The sequence below is a fragment of the Ascaphus truei genome, chromosome 5, assembly GCF_040206685.1.
Source record: "Ascaphus truei isolate aAscTru1 chromosome 5, aAscTru1.hap1, whole genome shotgun sequence".
In the NCBI taxonomy this organism is placed as follows: domain Eukaryota; kingdom Metazoa; phylum Chordata; class Amphibia; order Anura; family Ascaphidae; genus Ascaphus; species Ascaphus truei.
The window spans coordinates 57,207,047-57,213,832 of record NC_134487.1 but is presented as its reverse complement, the minus strand read 5'-3'; the positions used below and the strand labels follow the sequence as shown (position 1 = coordinate 57,213,832).

General features: G+C 44.0%; 1 protein-coding gene across 2 annotated transcripts in view; it reads left to right on the top strand.

Moving 5' to 3' along the window:
- Positions 1 to 2,122: 2,122 nt before the first annotated feature.
- The window catches only part of PLXNB2 (plexin B2), a 326,443-nt gene continuing 321,779 nt past the window's right edge, over positions 2,123 to 6,786 (top strand). For both annotated transcript variants that reach the window (XM_075599864.1, XM_075599863.1), the window contains exon 1: positions 2,123 to 2,473. The gene's annotated coding sequence lies outside the window, so the exon portion shown is untranslated. The remainder of the gene's footprint in view (positions 2,474 to 6,786) is intronic.

Sequence of the window (6,786 nt, the reverse complement as noted above, 5' to 3'; positions counted from 1 at the left end):
GACCTGCACAGACACAGACACAGACACTCACTGACCTGCACAGACACAGACACAGACCTGCACAGACACAGACACTGACCTGCACAGACACAGACACTGACCTGCACAGACACAGACACTGACCTGCACAGACACAGACACTGACCTGCACAGACACAGACACTGACCTGCACAGACACAGACACTGACCTGCACAGACACAGACACTGACCTGCACAGACACGGACATTGACCTGCACAGACACAGACACTGACCGACACAGACAATGGCGTACTGACACACTGCCACTAGCTCTGAGGAGCAGCTGCAGGGGGGTGGGGGTGTGTGTCCTACCTTTCACTGTGGAGCATGGCTGGGGGGAAGAGGGGGGAAGCCATCTTGAACCCTGGCAGCAGGGACCTCACTTCCTGCTCTCACTAATGAGGCTCCGCTGTCACTAACCCCGCCCCCACCCGCTGCAGTCAGACTGGCCTCAGCTCTGTTCCTTCTCTCCTCCCTGTCACAATGCTAGCGCTCCTTCAATGTATCGGCAGACCAGGCTCAGGAGGGGGTGGGGAGCGTGTCAAAATGCTGGCACTCCTTCCCTCCTGTGTCTACAGAGCGGGCTGAAGGGGGGGCATCGTTGGCCGCACAGGGAGTCCAGGCGGGCTGCATGTTGTGCAGGCATGGTCTAGGCCTAGTCCAGGAAGCACTTCTCCCTGGACACTACCTTCTGTCTTGCAGCCCTCCGTGTGACTGAGCACGCTGGCTCCTTGTCCCAAAGGATATCCTGTCTCTTGCAGGCTGCTTCAATCCCATTGGCTGGTACAGCCCACCTGATTTCCCTCCCCCCCCGAGGATGCTGCGACCCGTAGTCCCACTGTAGTCCTTGCGGAGCCAAAACTAAAATGGCTGCCACACCACTGACTGAACTGCGCATGCGCAAATAACAATATGGCCACCCCCTCACTCCCGATACTGCGCGGAGCTCCGGTGGGCAACCCAGCAGATCCTCCTCACCAGAGGTAAGGAGGGGGACTCTGCTACACCTACTATGTTTATTTCTGCGATACTTAGGGCTTGAGTGGTCCCTTTGGTTACCCTGCACCTATTCTATTTTATTTATTGCTCTATTTACAGTTTGGAGTACTAATTCTATCTTTATATATAAAGTAAATGCTTGTGATTCCAGAAAGAGATGGGGCCATCCCAATTTATCTCGACATGTCCTATCCAAGATAAAAGTATTTATATACTCCCTGGCTAACAGCAAAAGGACCCAAAAGTGAATGTGTGAGCAAAATGTTTAAATATCACAGGTCTTTTAACCATGGTGGGATAACTTTGATCAATCAGCTCAGCAAAAACTATAGAACACCTTCGGGATTAGGTATTAGGGCTCGCTCAGACAGGCTGCTGCGGGACCATGCTTGCGTTCGCGCCTCTGCCGCGCGCTCCTGAAGGCCAGCGATCTCTGCTCAAACTGCAGGCGTTCGGGGGCATGTAACGGACACGTCACGGAGCTTGTTTGCTTCTATTGGCTGAACCAGCTCACATCAGGCGACAGTAGCACCAAATTTCAATTCGAGTTGTGACGGCAAAATGTCACTGCGACAACGCTGCACTTTGCCGCAGGTGGCGTTTTGAGTTTGAAAACTCCCACCGAACAACCCGAAATTGCAACGGACGTGTCGCATCGCGTTCTGCCTGAGCTGGCCCTTAAAGTCTGCAGGAAAAATAGTGTTCCGGGATCATTTAACCCCACCACACTGATTCCAATAGCATTTTGATAAATTTCGTTTAGATTATTTGCCCTGGTTCCTCCCACTTATACACGGGGTAACATTATATATTTATTTATTTAAATAAAGTTATCAAAGCAGATCGATTTCTACTCGACAGGAAATGTAAAAGGAGGGTACGCAAAAGAAAAAGTAGTAGTACTAATGCTATAGCTCTTCGACCACTAAGCCTCCCCCCTGACAAATAATAAGGAGAGTAATTATCCTGCCTGAGCTTACTCTCCATCTCCCTCCCATTCCTTTGCAGCGCCCTGTAACCCGATCCAGCCAGCTGAAGGGGGAGGACTCCTCTCCCTCCTCTCCCTCCGCTGTGTGTGTGTTTTTTTTTTTCTTTCTTCTGTTTCCTGTCTCGTATTGTGCTCGGGAGCGGATGTGTGCATCGCCCACAGGTGTGCCGCTCTCCCAGCTTCTCTGTCTCCTTTCCCCCCTCCTCGCTGAAAGGGAGGCAGTTGCTGGCGGTGCGTCGCTGCCGCCCCTCCAGCGCATCGCACTGATCAGCTGAGCGCCGCTGAGGCTTCCCAGGCATGGATAGGAGGGATGAGCAGGCACAGGACGCGCAGGCACAGCGCTGCCAGGGATTGTGCTGAGCGCTCCTTCTGATCTCGCTGAGAAGCGGCGGCGGGGGGATCAGACTCCTGTGCTGAGCAAACACCAGCCCAGCGCACAAACACTGCAGCCAGCACCAACTTTGGTGAGTTACTTCCAACACGTTGGCTTTTTATTTTTTTATTTTTAGGTCACACCTGTTGCAAACAAGGGACATCATCATTTACTAAGTGGGTAGATCTATTACCAAAAAAAAAAAAAGATTTGCATTGATTGCACCTGGGCTGCTGATTTTCCCATTACACTTAAACGTGGTGAGCTGTTTGCACAGGGCTGGGCTATGTGCAGGTTTCTCCCCCCTCATGTTGCATTTGTATGAATAATTGTCATTAGTTGTCAGACTGCGCCTCTTTGGACTTTGACATGCACTTCTCACAGTGATCTCCTCGCATGGGACAGGCTGATTGCAGTGGGGTGTGTCTTTAGGAAGACATGGAACTGCTGGGGTCTCTTTAATAATAGCATGTTCTTGTATAGCGCTGCGTAAAACTAGCAGCGCTTTACAGAGACATTTTGCAGGCACAGGTCCCTGCCCTGTGGAGCTTACAATCTATGTTTTTGGTGCCTGAGGCACAGGGAGATAAAGTGACTTGCCCAAGGTCACCCCGTGAATGGAATCAGGTTCCCCTGCTCCAAACTCAGTGCCAGTCAGTGTCTTTACTCACTGAGCCACTCCTCTCTCTCTCTCTCATGAAGACCTTGTTGTGTATGTTGTTGTAGTTTCAATGTTCATTCCACGAGAAAAGGTCCATTTTTCTTTTCTCCTTTGCCTTGGACATCCTGTAACTTGCAGATTTCGTGGTGATCAGAGGAGGTTGGGGAGTTTTAATGTTTATTTCATGAGATGAAGGTAGAATGTGAAGCATTTGCTGACATTTCTCCCCTGGCAGAAAAACATCAAATGCTTATTGAACTATATTTTGCTCTTAAAGAGAAGTGCTAAATCATCTTCCCCTTTGACATGGCGCTAGTAATAAATGTGGGTCCCAAAGATGGTCTTATACTGTTACTTGCTGTAGGTATAACTTTATATAGTGCCATCCATGTACGTAGCGCTTTACAGCACTAATATTATATATAACATAATGGTAATAAGCGCTTCAGACTGTGAACGTGTAGTCTTAGAACAGTTCAGGTAATTACTGTTGTTTTTTTTGGCACTACGGTATACCGCAGCACATTGGAATAATAATCTATTGGTGGATGTGCTGTTTTGCTTTCACTTGTTTCAAATCATATTAATTTCATTTTAAGTGTTATTTCCACCTGTGTATTTTTTTAATTTTGTTAATCTATAATCGGCACACAGTAAAATGCTTAAGGCCCCTTTCAGTGTGGTGTGATGCTGTCGTCTCCGAGCCTGGGAAGATATTTGCTCCATTCGAATGAATGAAGTAAAAATTTCCAGAGCAGAGGGTAGGTAGATTGCATCATAGTATAATAGACAGAGGCCTTAGTGCCAACCGTGTAGGAATGAAATCTCTATGGAGCAGTCTACATAGAACAGGACCAACTTAATTTCACAGATTACTCTTTTTTCCCAGTCCTCGTGCAACGTCAGATTGTTTTTTACTTCCTGGAAATTATTCTTCAATTTGCGCCTCCTATTAGATCGTGCGTGACCAAGCCTCAGCTTTTGAACTGTATTGCCTTGGGTCAGATTGAAGTGTATGTATGTATCTCTTTATTTATACAGCGCCATTAATGTAATGTAGATAGCGCTTCACAGCAGTAATACACGTGACAATCATATAAATAACAAATAATACAAATGACACATGATGAGAAGAAGTGCTTCAGACATAAACGTGACATTTAGGGGAAAAAAATCCCTGCTCCGAAGAGCTTACAATCTAATTGGTTGGTAGAACATACAAAGCTAGTAGGAGGGTGCTAATTGCTCATTTATATAGAAACAAGTTTATGTAGGGCTATACAAAAAAAGGCAAAACGGTGAATTATGTTATAAGTGCAACACGCACAAAATCAGAGAACAGGAAATCCCTGCCCTGGAGAGCTTACAGTCTAAATGAAAATATTGGTGCATTTGGTAGCATTGTTAGGTCCTCGAGTGAGAGAATGTTTCTATATTACCATCTGTAATATATAATGAATTATTTGTATATGTACACACGCAGTGTTATGAAGTTTTTCAGTGTTGGAGCCATCACAATTTTATTTAGAAAGCTACATTCTCCCTCCCTTACAGAAAATGGAATGTATTTTAAAAGGATCTTTTGTGACTTGTACAAAGCTCATTATGACTACTTTTTTTATGATCCTTTTCCAGTATATATTGATAGTGTCGGTATATCATCTTAACTCACAGCTATGATTTTCAGAGATCCACTTTCTGCTAACTTATTGTGAGTGCGCAGAGAATCCTGACTGGTTCCCTCTATCCTCCAATTTTGGGAAGAGCTGAGAGATGCTGCTCCAAGAACATTCTAAAGGGCATAGGTACAGTAGACCATCATTTCAGTAGCCCTGGTCTAAACTGTCTATTTCCTCAAGTCTGTTGGGAAAATAAGTGGAAGAGCAGATCCATTCATGCTTTACCCTTAGTCAGTGGAGTTGAGTGAATATTTGTTTATAACAGGGTGTTTAATCATTTATTCAATTGATGCAATAAGCTATTTTGTTCTGAGTTGCCTGTACTGTTTGTTCGTGCAACAGCTGTGAGCTGTATGAGGGTTACATTGTCTTTTACCTAAATCCACTGACTGAACCTTGGGATTTGATACCATAGTTACTAGGTGACTATATTTTGATGACACAACTGCAGTAAGTATAATATTTGTAAATGCAGTAGGTCTCTTAATTAGAAGGTATTACTACTATTTATCGAAGCAATAGCAGTGATGATGATTAGAGCCACCCGAGAGCTTGTTTAAGAGGTGTCTAACAGGATATGCCTTGTAGCGTAATCATGCTACTTTAGTTGCCTTATACAGCAACAGTTTGGGTTATGGAAACAGTCGGCAGCAATCCACTCTCTTTTTGTATGAACAGTTTGCGGCGTGATATGATTCTTATTTTAAGGAGTTCTCTGTATGTATGTGCTTCCCATATTAAGACATGAGTTTCAAGTGTAGCCTTCATGTAACAATAGCCGTTTCACCAAGCGCCGAAGTCAAGAACCGGCGACGGTGTTTAATAGGTAAATTCTGTTCTGCTGTTGAATGCCCTAAATAGTCAGATCAGTTTAAGCAGCATTTTATTCTTATCATTTTCCTTCCTAATCTAAAATATGTCTAAATTGCGGTCAAATATTTTTTGCCGTCTGAGTGAGATTGCCCCTCTGACAGCTAAAACTAATGACAAGTTCCTGGACAGCTTTTTTTTATTTTATATATAACCATGTGGGAGGAAAGCTCTATGGGGATCTCTGCACAGAGTTCAAAGTGGCAGAGACTGCCGGTCTCTCTTGGTTCCATTATGGAGCTTGGTACTGCTTTGTGTTATAATGTGAGTCTGATCCTTAATTACCTTAGTGCAAGACGATGCATTGCAGGCCTCTCCAGCCCTGTAGGGGAATAGATAAGCCTGCGTTTATCTCAATTCTTTAATACAAAAGTGACTTATCTATGTTCCATACCACTTTACCATAGTATATCAGCTACAGTATAAAAATGGACTCTTTGTAAAGGTGTTGTCCCTTCTAGGTCCAAATTAGCCAATGTCAGTGACATGTTTTTTTAATATGAGGGACTGATATATTTGTTCACTAAAATCCTCTGCTACTACTATTTATCTGATGTCACCGTATTCAACAAGTTAGCACAGGTAAAGACCCCCTTTCTCCACCTCCCAGTATCTCCTCTGATAAGGCCGCTAGAGAAAACACCTGATTTGACAAACGCTCCCCCACCCGGAGGTCCCTACAAAATGCAAATTGTAATTGATTTTCAAACAAACAAAATCAACCAAATATTTGCTTATAGCATAGTTAGATTTATTTGAACAACAAGATCTTACAACCCCCTCCTGTATAATAGATAGGATGGCCTAAGAGTCGAGGACTCGCCTGTTTTACAAGAATCCCTTTTCCCATTCACATTTTGTGCAGAAAATGAAAGAAATATAATTTCCAAAGAAGGGCATTTTAACTTTTTTAAATTGCATGTGTGGGACACACCTCTGCAGCTGTGTTTATATTCCTGAATATGGGACACTTTTTAAACCTGCCGGTAGATTTTAATAAATGGATTTGAGTTCCATATATCTTGTTGGCCAAACTAACACTACAATAATTGTTTGTTCTTAGGAGCAATAACATTGGTGCAGTTTGCATTTTTGTAAAGATGACCAGCATTCCTTGACCAAGGTACCTGTGTTGCAGTGAAACCACAGTGTTATGCTGTAAAAATGGCTGTTTAATAATCTTTTGAAATTTGT